The sequence below is a fragment of the Temnothorax longispinosus genome, chromosome 10 (assembly GCF_030848805.1).
Source record: "Temnothorax longispinosus isolate EJ_2023e chromosome 10, Tlon_JGU_v1, whole genome shotgun sequence".
Lineage (NCBI taxonomy): Eukaryota > Metazoa > Arthropoda > Insecta > Hymenoptera > Formicidae > Temnothorax > Temnothorax longispinosus.
The window spans coordinates 15,576,984-15,593,641 of NC_092367.1; the positions used below are offsets into that span (position 1 = coordinate 15,576,984).

Consider the following 16,658-nt stretch of genomic DNA (forward strand, 5'->3'; position numbering starts at 1 on the left):
TGCAAGCTTTAATTTATTCGATAAAGCAACAGTCCAACTAATCTGCAGGCGGACGGACGTATTGTAAATTTAGAACGTTCCATGCTTTCCAGTAGCTTGATTTCTCATGCGCGAGTGCCGTCCGTGTAACGTTCCGAAATTATAAATTATTTTCTCAGGTGTGCTTAGCTCGTTATCCCATTTCCATTTTACGATACCAGAAAACCGAGCGGGGGACTCGCCTCGCCGCATCAACCGGTCGGGCTTAATGATTAATCAGAGTTCCTTCGTGTGCCAGCAGCGCCGTGTGCAACTGACACGAGAGAGAGGAGGAGAACGTCTCCGGTTACCGAATTTCCTCGAGACGGAATTGCGTTACGTCGTCGCGATCTGTCGTATGCGCGATTATGCACAAGGTCCCTACCCCCCTTCAACACCCCTTGCGAACCGGTCCATCCCGCTTGATCCCGCCTCTTCGGCTAACGTGTCGTGGAAACACGCGGCTCCCTTCCCGTTTCTCCACCCGCGGTGGAGTGTTTCGGACAGGTCGCTTCATGTATTAATCATATACGAGCGGCGAGCATAAAATGCTCGACGAACTTCGAGAAAGCGTATATAACAACAGCTGCACTCAACAGAGAAAATTGTCGAGCTGTCGGCTCGTATAGCGAGTTTCAACTTAATTTGCTGAAGGCTGGTCCTAACGATCGCATTCGATTATTATTTAACGAGCTGTACATCGCTGTCTCTATTTTATGCAATCGTTAAGTATTATAATCAAGTTTTCATTAAATTATATTCAACACGTCGATAATTATTGAGTTTCAAGTAGATATTTCTGCGCGAGTTATATGTTATAAGAACGAAAGAGGTGATTACGCGCCCGTTTTATTTAAGGTAGGATTTAACTTCGTTTCGCAAGTTAACGATATTTCCGCCAATTTTCAAGAGATATTACAATAACTACACTCGCTCCGTATTTTACAACTTATTCTCGTCGTCCCACTCTCTCTAATCTCGCCTCAGCGCGTCCTCGAAGATTACGTCGCGCTGTTGCGACTGCAGCATGGCGCAATCCGCCACGCGCAAATCTCGCGAATCCCGACAGGATGCGACGGGATCCGTTGTCCGGGAAATATTATTCACAGGGAGAAATTTTCAGAGTGCGACGTTGGAGGAGCTTCTGATTTTGAGGGCGCGCATCCGCGCCACCGTAAGCCGCGGCTGGATCAGCGCTTGTCCTTCGTCGTGGAATTACCGAGTTCCAATCTTTGCGACGAGTCTACCTCGGCGACATTTAACCGTGAAACGTCGCACTAATATTTAATACAGGGACAATAAAACAAAATACAATAGGGGAAGACAAGTAAAAAGAGGAAGTAAAAGTAAATGGTAAAGGAGGAAGACAACTGAAAAGCGTGTAAATGAATAGGAATATATTTGAGCCATCATTTTTATCTTATTTCGAAAAATCTTTACCTTAGCATTAATAAAAAATTTATATATTTCTTCGTCGAATATTTAATTTTGCTAAAATATTGCACGAACGTTGCACACGCACTATACCGGCGCCAGCTGGCGAAATCTTAAATCCGCCACTTGATTTGCGTCTGTCCTTTTTGAAGAGTCACGCGACCATATATGCGGGACCGACTGTAGATCAGCACGACAGGATTTCCTCTCATGGGAGTCCATCTTCCGCGCTCGTTTCCCACCCGTCGTGCGGAATCCTGGTGCAACGTGTGCATAATGCATGGCCGATACGTGTTCGCGTTATGATATTTCTCGCGATAGAACCGGCAGTAGAACGCTGTTACCCGCGCGTTCTACGTGCAATTCAGACTTCCGACGGGATAACTCCCCGACGACGAGCTCTCCTCTCCTCCCCCCCTCCGCGCTCTCGATCCCGCTCCTTTCCTTTGATCGTTCGCGGTCGTCTCGGACCTCGGGATAACTCGATGCGTTCTTGATTTACATCGTGTATACCCGTTCCGCGCGAAGGGACACGAGGGACTTTGGTGTGTTCATCTTTAGGAATCTTAAATATATTTCGTAGGCGTCTGGGCGAATCACGATCAGATGAAATTTGTTGATCGAGGATGTTTACAATTTCGAACAGGTTCTTTGAGACATATTGGATTTTCGAAGGATGCTACCGTAGGAGATGTGCGATATTCGACTTGGCAAAAATACCCTTCAGAAAGGACCTCGAGCGTGCCACATTTCTGCAGAGTGATTCCAAAAGATCTTTATTCCTTGTTGCTTTTGCAAACATACATACGTATACAAAGATATATATAAATATATCTTTGTTTTTACCAATAATATAAATTTATATATCACTATGATTATAATGGATTTACTATTGCCGTATATAGCGGTAAATTAATTTCATTTACGGAAAATTAATACCCATTTGGAGATTTGGCGAAGTCAGTTACTTGTGAACGTAATTCGACAATTTGCATTATGACCTGTAGACGCAAAGTTTCGGGGAATTCCTTTCGTGTTCGCGTACAACTTCGTAACGTGTACTTACTCGCGCGCAGCGCGAATACAAGTTGATATTAATATTTCCTATTCCATTTGCGTGGAAGTCGTCTGTGAGAGAACTCAAAGTCAAAGAGCGGATAGCCTGAAACATTTAGCTTCTTTGAGACTCGCCGCGGGACTTCCTACACTGGATTTCTGATTACCCGAAGGGCTTTTCTATCAAGAGAAATATCCGAAACGACTTGCGGCACCAGGCTTTCGAATTAACAAGAACCACAAAGCAAATGAGAGAAAGAGCGATGTTAGTGCAGCCGGCATTATGGTCCAACCTCGCTGGTAGAGCTTAGTAATAATAACATTATGCACCGTAGAAATGTGCTACAAAGGTCAGATGGAATTCCGGAGAAGCCGCGTGCACTTCCGTACGAATACATTCGACCGTGAAGCATGGAATTTTAAGAAACACGCGTTTATATCAGATTGCATTCTCAAGGCTTTTATGATATTTCGGCTTATTGATAACAAAATCGTAACAAGTTTTAATAGGATTTGACAAAAATCCTAGGAAACAATTTGTATATTCAGCGTTTATGATTTTTTTCTTTGTTAATAATAATGCGGTGCAACGCGTAGAAAAACTTGAAAAATCTTACGCCCAACTACTATTTCTTCTCGCAAAACTTCTAATCTCTTCGAAACAATTTACGTATTTCCACTACATCAATGAAGAGAATTTTGAATCGCGCTGCAGTTCAATTATATTATAAAATTTTTACGACTGCTATGGAAATCCCGAAGATTTGCTTTTAGGTCTGTAATTTTATAATACGAACAAATGGTGAAGATTCGGAGAGTCTCGATCGGGCAGGGGATGCCCTGGGTATTACCATTTCTTGTCGCGATAAAAGCGAAACATTCCCGACGATTCAATCATCATCCGCGGCGCAATCGCGCGCGCATTAAACGCTTGTCTTGGCAACAATAAAATCGCCTCGGGAGAATTCGCCGTCCCGAAGCAATTTCAGATAATATTGGCGTGGAGATGAACCGGAAGGCGGGACGAAGAAAAGTGATTAGAAAGTTCGCCCAGCGATTCCCTCGGTTAGATATCGATGCGATCCCTGGCAATTTCCGTGCTGAGCCATCGTCTCTCGATTGACGGCGCATCGGACAGCGGCCGCGAACGTAGCGTGCAATAATGCAATATCAACAATTCTTCATACGAGGAACTCTCCTCGAAAACTCGATTGCTATAAGTGGAGAAACAATATCGCGGAAAATGAATTAAATATGTTGGATCGATGTCCACAAAAGAAATAAATTCGTGAGCTTTAATTTTCTTATTCGCGCTCGTCGTTTCTTATTTTTGTAGGTATTTAAATTTTTTGGCAGAGGGACTAATCTTCATGCATCAAGTTAAGGCCATTGCACGTAACGAAGTTTTAGTCGTAATCGTAAGGCCATAAGAAGATAGACCAATCACACTCGATTATTCTACGAGTGCAAGGAGAATAATCGACTGTGATTGGTTTATTTTCTTACGGCTTTACGATTATGGCTAAATCTTTGTTACTTGCAATGGCCTTTTATAGACGAGAACAATCGTCCCGCCAGCCGCGTCGTCGCTCGAGTGACTAGACGGGATGCACACGCGCGTCGTTATTTCCAGGGTGTTAAGCATGATAACCGCCTAGACGGCGTGCATCGTAAATGCATGACTACCACAGGTGGACCGCGTCATCGAGAGGCGTCGTGGCGGCACGTGTTCGAGACGGTGAGGCATCGCCGGCCGCGCCGCGCCGCAGGCGCTGCGGCGGAAACGCAGTCCTCTCCGCCCGTCCGGCGATACGCTATCGCGGTCTGGCAGATATACCCGGGCGACTAATATACCCGGCGACACCGCCGCCATCGTGAACTCGCGCGTTTCGCCCTGTCGCGACCATAAATTGCGGCGGGTCTGCGGTATCGCGACGGGGTCGCCCCTGCAGTTGCTCTTCCCGCAGTAAATAACATCATTCCCAAACGCTGACTTGGCTACGGTCTTGAAATTACGCAATCCGGGCAATTAAACGCGCGAGGAAATACGGATTGAGGCAAATCGATTTTATTATTCCCCGGAGAGAGCCGAGACGTTCTTCGACGTTTGTCGTTAAAGTTCTGCACTGCTGCAAATCCAATTGTGAGTTATTTTAGCTGGAAATCTTCTTACACGTTTCTTGCCGTTTTAAATTACGTCGCTTAACACGATTGAACGTATAAACTTTTAATGTACGGTACTTTAATGTAACGTGTTACATGACGTGATTTAACACGCAAGAACCATGTAAAAAGAGCTTCAGTCTAATGTGTCATTTTTAGACGTTTATGCGTGTAAAAATAACACACTTGCAGTGAATTCGCGCGAGCTGATCGTGTGTTCTTCTCTGAACGCGAATACTTTGCATTACGTCAAAGAACGATTTTCTAACATTGAAAAAAATCATCAGGCAACGAGCGTCTCGTGGATACGACAAATAATTATCAGACTTATCGACCTAGATTTCCCAAAGGATGGTATAAATATTTCATCACTTCATTTCCGTAATACAAAACACGCTGCAAGATGATTCGAGAAGAATTGCGCGACGACGACGGCGGCGGCGGTTAACGATCGAGTAAATTGAACGGGGCCGTTTCGTTGCAACAATCCCGGTTTCCGTGCACTCCCGCGGGTTTCAATTAGCTCGAGAGATCGTCGAAGGCACGATCGATTAGGGGAAGAAAGTCAGACAGGCGGACGCGGTGCCTTACTTTTCTCCCTAGCCCAGGCTCGTTTCCACGAGTGAGTGGCTACGTTTCCGGAACGCGTTTACGGGAAAGGGGGAGGGGGAGGGGGCGGCTACGCCATTAAATCCCGCACGGAGGGAGACGATCGCCCTCGTACGTTTTACGCGGCTCACGCGATGCATCGACCTCGCCCCGCACCCTTCCTCCCACCCCACGTCCGTCTTCCGGCTTTTTTCTTTTCACCCCATCGTGGATGCCCCTTCGAGACGAGAGGAGAGATCATTTACGGGAAAATCAACGACGCGCCCGAGCACACATCGTTAAGAGATATCAACGTCGTTGGCGATTTATCGCGGAAAATGGTTGGTAGAGAGAGAGACGGCGGGGAATTTAATCGGGAATCGAGAGTTTAACTCGCACACGCGGGCAAGACGCGTAAGAGAGTTCGACGAATCGAAATTTGCAGTTGCATCTCAAGCTGTACAAACCGTGTCCTTAATTTAATAGTTTAGAGTTGATTTACGAGATGGAAAATGTGCAGAAGAATCATTATTAATCATAAATTCTCTCTCGCTAATTTTCTTGTTATTGATACATATCGATTCCATAATTTGACATCTCATAATTCGATATTCCACAATTTTATCTACTAGACTAAAATTAACAGGACTTGATTACATTGTAAAGCTGTTGGTGGAAATTAAGATTGCGAGTCGCGGGACATTCTGCATAATATGTGTTATGATACTTCTTCCTATCTTTTTTATTCTCTCTCTTTCTCTCTCGGTTGTAACTGATACATTTATCCCGAGCAATTTAATCGAGAACCACCTGATAAACTGTAACTGGCCAGTTGAATTCACGCAGTTTACGCAAACGATATTTGCGGCATATTTACTTAGCATGTGAATATTGCGCGAATCAGCAGCTGCCATAATTCAATAAATTCGACAGAGTTCGAAGGCGATTTTAGCGCATCTCTTAATTAAAAACGATATGCGCAGATTTCAAGTTCGATCAAAGCTATATAATTATGTACAAATACATTCATTAATTATAATGAGACATGCCTATTATTTTATGAAAGATAAACAAAATCATCCTCAATTAAAAAAAATAGCAATTTTGGACAATGTGATGCGTTGGAGGAAAAACAGTATTTTTTTTAAATCTAGTCATTTCTATTTGAAATAAAGAAATTAATTGCATTGCTCCAATGAAACATGAAACTTGTAAAATTGATGAAAATTTCACGTCAGTGGCAGGTAGATCGCGTCATTCTGCTGAAATTCTGCCGAAATAAAAGCGGTTCGGGTTTGCAGAGATAACAAGCGATATAAAATAGTTTCGGGGGTGATCGCTAATGTCGTGGCCGGACTATTTACGCGCGACGGGGTTGGTGTTGCGCGCAAGAGATACGCGAGCCCGGTCGGTCGCACCTACAACGTCGGCGACGTGGGTATGTGTACGTGCGCTCGCACACGTATGTGCCGTACTTCCGGCCGGGAACTACCCTCGCCATTTCCGGACACGATGCATCATTGGACCCCGATAAAGTTTGCGACCCGCCGCCGCCGCCGGCGAAACTCGCGGCGGCCCGAGAACCGGGGAGAAACTCGCGACGGACGGGAGAAACAAAAAGGAGGGGCGCCCCTCGGATGAAGGGAAACGGAGAACGCCACTCGAAAATTCCGCCCGGCGGCCCTCGACTCAAACTCCGCCCGTTGAATTTCCGCCGCGACCGGGCTTGTGAATAATTTCCGTTGTTTCCGCATCGGCGATTTGTATTGCAGAACTATCGTCTTCGACGCGTGTGATGCAGAAATAACCAGTTGACTCTGTTGAACCGCTGTGACAATGTGGTTCATGGAAAACGCGACGCATCCCAGGGAGTTTATCGTTTCTTTCTTATCTTCCCTTCGCGCCTTAAGGCTGTTCTACAATTGCGTAAACGTGGTCGTAAGTAGTTGTAGTTGTACGAGTGTTGTACGGCGTGGTTGTAAAGCGGTACTGCGGTTGTAAAGCGTGTTGTGGAAGATGGTTGAACTTCATCTTTCACGACTACGCCAGATGTGAACGTAAGAGCCAACCAATCAGAGAGCTAAACCGTCCACATTCGAAATACACACTGCACTCTGATTGGTTGCTTTAATCATGTTTACAACGTATCGTTACTCTATTGTAGATTGATCCGTTGTACAAGATTCACGACTACTACTACTCCTACTCTTACAACCCTACGTTTACGCAATTGTAGACCGGGCTTTCCGTTTTCTCCAACCGCTCGAGTTCGGCTTGCTCGATTCTTTTGCAATTCTACAAACGCACGACTCGTCACGCGAGCGAAAGCTCGCTAAAATATTTGCTGAATCCTCAAAATTACACGAACACGCCTGTTCCACTTAACACAATTAATTCCCCCGCGCGGAGAACGATAAGAAACAACAAGTATATTAAAGCGTCAGTCGTTCCAGGCTCGCGGGTTCGTTAATCACCGCTCTCGTTCTTCGTCGAGACAAATCGGACGCTCGGCGACGCTTGATCGGGAGACGCGAGTCACACTTGTTTCGGCGCGCTGATCGATAGTGTCCCGAGAATGGGATGGCTGTACGCGAGAGGTCCTTGACTAATGGTCGCTTCCCGTGACGGGGCGCGATATAATGATGCGCGCAAAGGAGGTGGAAGAAGCCGGCGACCCGGTACGAACTAGGATAACGTCGAGACGACAGCTCCTGGGCTTCGCGACAAGAAAGGATAAGAGAGAAAGAGAAAAGATGGATAGACCGAGAGAGAGAGAGATGGGCGCACCGTGCTCGAGCAATGAGACTGGAGTGAGCCTTGGATAATTAGCAAAATAGCGAAACTCGGTCGTTAGAAGCTCCCTTCCCTCACTGTCGTTTACAGGGTGACATCGATCGCACGCACCTTGATGTCGACGCGCTATTGCTGCTGCCGTTGCTACTCATTCTCTTTCTCTCGGCAAATAAGATTTGCTAGGGCCCGTTGCGCTTGCAGGAGAGAAGGGTCTCGCCGGCGCGGCGCACGAGGTCTCGCGGATCATCGCGGATATCGGCTCTTGCCGATAGAGCGATATTGTCCAATATATAACGGTGTAATTCTTTCTCCTGGGAAATTCCGTTCAGTATATTCATCCGGCACCGCTATGAATAATCGATAGAATGTCTATGTATTAAATTATATTCCCCTCCCCCCGGGAAACTGGTCCACTGCCACCATTGGTTTAAAGAATAACCGAAAATACGTGAATTTCTTAATTAAAATAAGAACAAAGCTTATTCGAAGTGTTGTGCTAATGGAATATTATGGATCACCTGGAATTTGATAATTGTCATCATTTATGTCATGGAGAATCTATTTTCTTTCGATATCTTTAACTATATAAATGTTATATTATAGACATTATTTTCCATTGTTCTCGTCACATTTGTATTCTTATCTACGTCAAAAGACTTTGATTTACATTCGCCATTAATTAATTTATAAAAGAGAATACGGTTGCAAAAAGCAGTTTGTTACTTTTCTGTATTACGAAACGCTCGAAGAAATCTCAAGAGCCTGAAAGAGACCTGTGTTGATTAATTAATAATACAGTTCGCATCATGCACTTGCGTTAATATCGCAAAGCCACCAGTCGACGACGGAGCGCGTACTCAAGCCATAATTATGCAAACGAATCCAGACGGACGATGGCGCGGCGGCGCTCGGAATTCATGGTACCGTCCGAAGTTATAGCTACGCAAATGGAATCATTCGACGAGATGGATTTAAAGGATTCGAGGAAAAAGACTTGCATCAGGAAGGGGCGGTTACCGTTGACCAGCCCCTTTTGTGTAAGCATTAAAAAAAAAAAAAGGGTAACGGCCGGAATGTTTCCGTATTCTCTCTTCGACGGCCGCGTCGAACAGTCCCGTGCCAGCCATTATCGAGATTCACGGAACGTACTGCAATTAAATTGCAAATACACGGCTATTAGTCAAACCCTTAAAAATCAAATTGGGTATTCTAATTGTCGCTTTAAATGAATAAATATTTTTCCGATATAGCAGTTATAAGTGACCATAAGATGTTAGAGAAAAGATAGAGAAGGCAACAATTTGATATATCAAATTGAATAGTCTAAAGAACAGTCTACTCGAAATTATAGGAAAGAATGATCTAAGTATTCTAAGCAATGGATTCGCGATTCATCTCTTGATGATGTTATCTGCTTTGTCGATTGCTCGTCCCAGATATTACAAGCTCGACATTCGATATCCTTCTGCGAAACTGAATCGAGTGACAATGACTCTTACTCGAAATCATATCGCCCGAAGAGAGACAGAGAAAGAGAGAGAGAGAGAGAGAGAGAGGAGCGAGCTATTTCGAATGCAAACCGCGTCTCGCGCGTTTCTGTAAAGTCGTATTGTGATTCGGGACGCGAGGTCCGGTCTCGCTCTTGATTCCGGATCCCTGATGGATCGCTGGAAACTGGTACGAAGCCTGGGAATAGGACGAGATATTAATTCGTAGCATTCTAGATCGACCGTCCTCGTTCTATCGCGCACTTAATTATTCTGCCAATTTGCCTCTCGATATCGACTTCGCGGCAAGGTGAAGATGGCGCGTAATTATCGATGACTGTTCGCTAAGACGTCTCTTTAGGCAACCGCATTGCTGACGTATTCCTATAACGTATCCCTAAATCCGATGTCGAGTCAACGACTCAACGGTAATTATATAATTTGCAATAGACTAGCGCTCAAGCATTTTCATCCTCGTACAGATTCGCAGTTTAGCCTGGTGCTTTTAAAGTCTGATATAACTGTTATCATATTTACACCGCTACTCCGAAGTATACTAATCCGCAGTGGAACTTATTAAATATCGCGCAAGGTAAACTTATTTTTCGGAATTTTGCCTCTTGAGATCGCTTAAGTCAAGAACCAGTATTCACCAACTTTTCGAGATGTCTATTTGCACTTAGATTCGACAGTCAAGAAACTCTCGGACGGACCCGAGACGGTACTTAAATTGTTTCAGAACTACTGGAAGAAAGGCCCGCGCAACGTGCAAGTGGTCTGAAGAAGCTCCTTCAAACTTGAAAACGGTATTGGTCTCTGTGCTTGACGTCTTTCACTTTTCTTCCCGGCTCGAATTAAATGATGATGTTATTTGCTGACACTGGTAGAATTTTATCAATGAGGCGTCGCATTTCTATTGAACGGATTGTTTCCCGGACGTGTTTTCTTCGTGTCTCTAAATCTCGGCTTCTATCATAAGTTCAATTCGTTTCCAACGAAGTGCAAACTTCAAGCAATAACATTGTCAGTCTTTAGAAGAAAAGTTCTTTTAAAAGACGTTAGAAAAAACCAGATGTTTTTATTGTTGATATATGAATACTAATTTTTCTTATAATTTCAATACAGACATGATGAAGAATGATTAAAATATATCACGAGAAATTAAAAATCAATTTTAAGCTTAATTCATTTCATTTTCTTTCTCAGCAATTACCATCTATTATCGCGGTAAAATTGCTACGAAATTTTAAGAAAATGACACAGTGGAAAAAACAAGCGAGTAAACGTATAATTATTCTCTTCCGTATTTAGCTATAGAATTACAGCTGGAATTTCATTCAAATTTACATTATTTCCGGCAATAACTCTTTCGTGCGGGAATCGGATCTCGGTGCAGCATTTTTCGATACATATTTTTTGATTCCGTTTATCGATATTTTCGCGCTGGAAAACCGGGTATTAAAACGCAATCACGTGATGCGATTTTAGCTACAGCTGCTTTCAGCGACGGAGATAAAAAGAATGGCGACCCGCAATTGTTTGCGCGAGATAAAACGTATACCGGTTGCATGATTCCCCCTCCGAATTTAGGACGCGAGCTCTTTTTACAATGCCGAATATACCAGGCGACGCATCGGCACATTGGTGCCGCCGGTTCGTTTTTAAAAATGGAACGCGCGATACATTTCTTTATATGAGAGCTGCATGCGAGAAGGGCCCGGGCATTCTAAATATGCGCATAAATATGAATGCAGGGGTAAAAATTCTGAAAACACAGCGGGCAGCTTGAATTAATTTCTCCTTACTCAATGCATTGTTTTACAAAATTCCGCAATGTAACGCGCAATAAAGTGCTGTTTTCTCCCGTGAGAATGGGCAAAAGAATATTTTGATCATTCATGATAAATATAAAAATACTGTTTCATAAATTAATGGGAGAAAAATATTATCTAACGAGACGATATTTTTTCCGCGTAAATAGAACGTGCGCGAGGCTGAGTCTTTCCAAATGATCGATTGTAAAAATTCCTCGTATACCGCTATCTGCTTTCATTTTTATTAATTATTGTTTGCTTAGCGGAAAGTCGATGGACGCGCGCGCCAGTCGTACTTTTCTCTTTCTCGAAGTACGGAATAGTGTCGAAGTTAGCCGTGTCGGAACGTATTCGCCTTATGGATAGGCAGGTCGAGCGTTATATTTTTCTCTTTAATGGAAGACTCGCAACCGCACTCTTCTTCTCACGATCCGCGGAATGCATTTCCGCAACGCTCAAGTAAGTTGAAAACCGAAAGATAGAAGTTTTCCGCGCAATGTGCCCCGCTGATCCGGGGGTTCGGTGCAAGCTGACACCGCCGAAGATACGCGCGGCTGCTAGTTTTATTTCATTCGTACCCCTAGTTGCGTGAATGTTGTGTTTCCATATACTCTCACATTTTACATCGCCCACACAATTTCGTCCCTTGTCCGCATAATCCGCACTCCCGTTTGCGTGCCAAGAGTGCGAAAGCGCTATTTTATATTAATTTACGTAATGAAGATGTCATTATCTCAGACTTGTTTAATTTGGAAACTAAGTAGCTGAATTAATTAACGCACGAAGTCGCTATAAAATATCAGAGAAGCGAGCGCTACATTATATTCGTGTAATCGCTCGTGTATATCGGGAATGCGATAATTCGCACGTTACGCCGCGTATTCGTAGTGACGCGCGTAAATCAAATTTTTTTGTTTTATAAATTCACGCGATAGCGAATTTTATTTCGAATTTATTAAATTTAATTTATTACCGCGGATTATCTGGTCACGAGTTAATGATACGCAAAGCGCACTGTAAAATGACGCAAGACCGGGAACCGGCATCGCGCTCCTGTGTTTAATTCCCTCATATATATACATCAAACGCGAAATAACAATGTCGACGGAACGTAGAGACAACTATATTACTGTGCGGTACTGCGTCACATATCTATCTTTTAGCACTCTCGGACTCTCGCGATGCATTTGTCTTCATTATTTTCTCGCGTAAAGGCGATCTACATGCTTCGGAGCACACGCCATGAATAGTGACTTCCGGTCAGTTTTATCCCCGTCGTAAGGACGCAATCTAAAATTGAATCGCCGCGATACGGCGAGGACAGAGTGGAGTCTCGTCGAGTCAGCGAATCGATCTCTCCTCGAATAGGGTTGTTTTTCGAAACACGCGATCTCGTGTGGCTCGATCGAAGAGTCTCGATGTTTATCTGGGGCGAAATACGAAATCTGAACATTTAGAGGAGCGATTTCTACTTAGTATTTCCGTTTAAATTGATTAACTTACAAAGGCAGAGGAATTAATAACAAGAGAGAGAGAGAGAGCTAAAATAACAAATATCGTCGGAATGTATTTTAATCAATAATGGACTCAGTCTTTCGTGCGAAAATAGGTAAGCGGAATAACAGATTTTACGATAAGACAAATACTTCGATTTAAACTCCTAAATGCTTCATAACAATTTTCGCTTATTGAGTCACAAATCTGATAGCGCGATCGATTAGTCAGTATTTAAAGCATTTAAACAAATTGTTTTCGCGCGAGAGAGCAGTACGTGGCAGCAGCTGCAGTTAAAATATTTGTGGCGACGAAAACGCAAGTCATCGTCAGATTGAATCCCCGAAAGATTTCGAGCGTTATCTCCGCTTTCTGTCGTTTGACCAAACCGGACACGAGTCACTCGATCCGCCGGTATTGGCGGATCGAAGGGAGACCGCAGTAGCAATGTTGTTAACAGCGCGCGCGGCACGGAGCGGATTAATCGAGCGTGTTACACGTTTACACGGGCGCAATCGGCATGCACGTATAGCGGGCAAACCGTCGGCAAACGCGGCGATTTCCAGCGACGATCGACCGCGGCCGCCGCTCTCGTATATTACGCGTACTTCCCCTCGCCCCCCTCCCCATTTAAGCACGAAAACGCGAACACGTGCATCGGAAAACCATCGGCAAATAGCGTGATTAGTGTCGCCCTGTGTAACATTCTAAATCAATCGACGAATGCGCAAAGGTGTAAAATGCTCCATCTGCGTTCGCGAAAATCGTCCAAGACGTGCTTAAATTCAAGCTCTAATTTCGAGCTAACGATAAGAAGGTAATTATGGATGAGCAATGAAGAAATATTAAAACATATATATATATATATGTCATTCTTCGTTTTAAATGTCTCCGGATTTTCTCTCTCAAAATTTTCCGGGTGTTTTTTCGTTTTTTATGACATATCGATGATAGAGACTGCATAACGTGTGTGTGTATAAGCATGTATATACATTATGCGTGATCTTCGCCACGTTAATTATACTAAAACGCATCTGCGCGCGCGACAGTATTTTCCGTCAAATCGTAAAATGGCGTCGCGAACGACAATGTTCCCGTGATTTATTTCTGTAATTTAACTAACTCGTCTGGTCTCGCCGCGACCTCCGCCGCCGCCGCCGAGCCGCGCCGCGTCGCATCCGCATCCGCGTTCTGGAGAACGCATGGAGTTCGCGGCGCGCACCGGTGCATATTAAAGCTGGGCGCGGCGCGAATTAAAACTGTATTTTACAACCGACGCTCCCGCGCGTTTGCCGTCGAAAGCGCCGTTAAACGCGCGCCTCCGTTCGCATGAGCGATTCGCCGTTTTTTTTTTACGATCGTCCGTTTCCGCTCTTGCGGCCCTTCTGCGAACCCATCCCTACTGTACACCCGTTGTACGAAACCTTTTTTCTCTCTCTCTCTCTCTCTCTCTCTCTCTCTCTTTCTCCGTAGGGAAATAATCATCGCACACACAGAGGAGCCGTCAATAGGCAATCTCTACAAATGAGATATTCTTTAACCCTTAAATGCCACACCTCTCAAGAATCTCGTAAATGACACATGGGGTCTAAAAGACCCCAGCATGAAAAATGTCTCCTTACTCATTGATTTTTTTATATTTAGTTATGAAAATTATTTACAATGTTGTTCAAGGCTTAGAAAAGAGAATAAAATGCTTATATTGTTAAAATTTCAATTTCAACATAGTATAAAAAATTAAGTAAACTGAGTACTGCTAAGTGTACAAACGGGTAGGTCAATTACTCAACTATCATCAATGGGAGCATGAGCTCTATTTTTGGCAAGAACATTTGAAAACATTTCATTCTAAAGGGTCTGGGGTCCGCTGGACCCCGGGTGGCATTTAAGGGTTAATTGCCTTGGTATTAAATTGAAGTCATCGCGTTTTCGCGGATTCACGCCGCATTTTTCCAACTGGCATTTACAGTCTCCGCGCATCGATTATATTCGTGACTTGCTGAATTTGCGCCGGGATCGTGAAACGCGGGTCTATCGCGTTTGTGCGGCGGTATCGACGTCGGAAATTATTAGCGGCGCGGGGATGCGCCAATCGATACATCGGGACGATGAAAATCGGGACGCGAAATGGTCATGAAAATTCCGCGATGGGATTTTACTTATCATGCGGAATTACCGTCTCGCAGTCAACAGCGGACAGGAATCGCTCCGGCGACCGACATATAACTATTCTCTTCCCCTGCTGGAGAAGTTTATAACGCACATACACGTACACAGCATGCACTCGCACACGTACACGCCCAGTATTGTTCCGTCTTCGTCTTCTCGCGTTATATTGGATTTCTCGTTGTAGTTACCAGGTTTGTTCCACGCTCGTAAACCCGCTTAAGACAAAATGGAACCTCGACGGTGTCGGCAGAAGCATAAAAGTTGATTAAACGAATCAATACGATAGCTTCAATCACGAGATGGTGGTAACGAGCTTGTGTAGCACCCGTTAATTTAAGAGATAGATCTATTTAGTTATTGTACGTAATACACTGTGTATAACAGTTATTTTAGAATATAAATTAATTTTATCAATTTAGAGAATTTATCTGCAGTATTGTACAGCATACTTGTTAATTATGTTTTATATTTTCGCAAATATAATTGGCATTAAAGGTATAAGAGAGAACTGTGTATGTACGTTCGTATACGTATGAGATGCTTATTATTTAATAAATCTTTAGTTAAAAATTTAATCATGATCAATTATTCTCTCCAACAACGTCTTTTTCAGAATATAATTTCTTGTTACACCTCATAAATCTTAATGGAAAGCTTGCGTTGTTGTTTGTTTCTTAAATTCGATTAATTATTCAGCAGTGGATTAACGTTATTATATTATTCACTCTAATACTCTAATTACTACTTTAACTTTATTCCTAATTGACCTGAGTTTCAACAGAAATGTCGCTATTATCCCGTCCCGTTTCGAAACATGCCTGGCTCTCTCAGTTCTTTCCTTAACGTACGAACAGATGCGGAAAACCGCGTTCGTTTAAAAAAAAACGGACGCGGTTTTCCATGAGCCCTCGAAGTCCCACCGCGCGGGCTTTAGTACCGCAAAAGCACGACGTTCCGCTTTTTCGACTTTAGCGCAGTAATTATACTCAGTTGATATGATTGGTTGGGCCGCGCGGGGGTCACGATCCTTAAGAACCACCTTCCTGCTCTCCGGCCTTACGGGATCGAATTATCTGCTTAATGGATGGTAATTGCTGCAAAGGTGCACTTAGCAGAGGAGCCGCGCCCGGCTTTACGCGGCACTTGTACGGGCTCAAAGCATATCCCCGACAGAAACGACCGTGTCCTGTCTCAGACCGTGGGATTTGGTCCTTTTCGCCTTAATATGTATATCCCGTCTCTTTTTTAAAAAAAGGAAGAAACTTTAAACGGCCAGATATAGACCAGTAAAAAAATCAAAACTTTTTAACAGGTATAATTATCGATGATAGAAACGTGAACTATGAGAGAGCTGAACTTATGGATGAGAATGCAATAAATGCAGAGAAAATCGTATGCTAAATATAAAGTTGCGTGTTAAACTGCTATTTAACGGTTGAAGAAAAGAATAGAAGTGACGTTTTTAATAAATACGTCTTCCTGACTCTCTTTTCCTTGACTTTTTAAATAAATTCTCGGCTTTGCTGTCTACAGCGTGTCCTGAAACTTGAATATTAATAACTGCAGAATGTCCACACACCGTAAACCGCTGACAACAGTTGCGAATAGTTAGTTGTATGTTAAGCGATTCGAGAACACAGTG

At 43.7% G+C, this 16,658-nt stretch overlaps 2 protein-coding genes across 2 annotated transcripts in view; one reads left to right on the forward strand and one right to left on the reverse strand.

Moving 5' to 3' along the window:
• LOC139820965 (uncharacterized) overlaps positions 1-16,658 on the reverse strand; it is a 134,575-nt gene that overhangs the window by 50,166 nt on the left and 67,751 nt on the right. The gene's annotated exons all lie outside the window — the stretch shown is intronic.
• LOC139820964 (uncharacterized) overlaps positions 1-16,658 on the forward strand; it is a 169,569-nt gene that overhangs the window by 36,714 nt on the left and 116,197 nt on the right. The gene's annotated exons all lie outside the window — the stretch shown is intronic.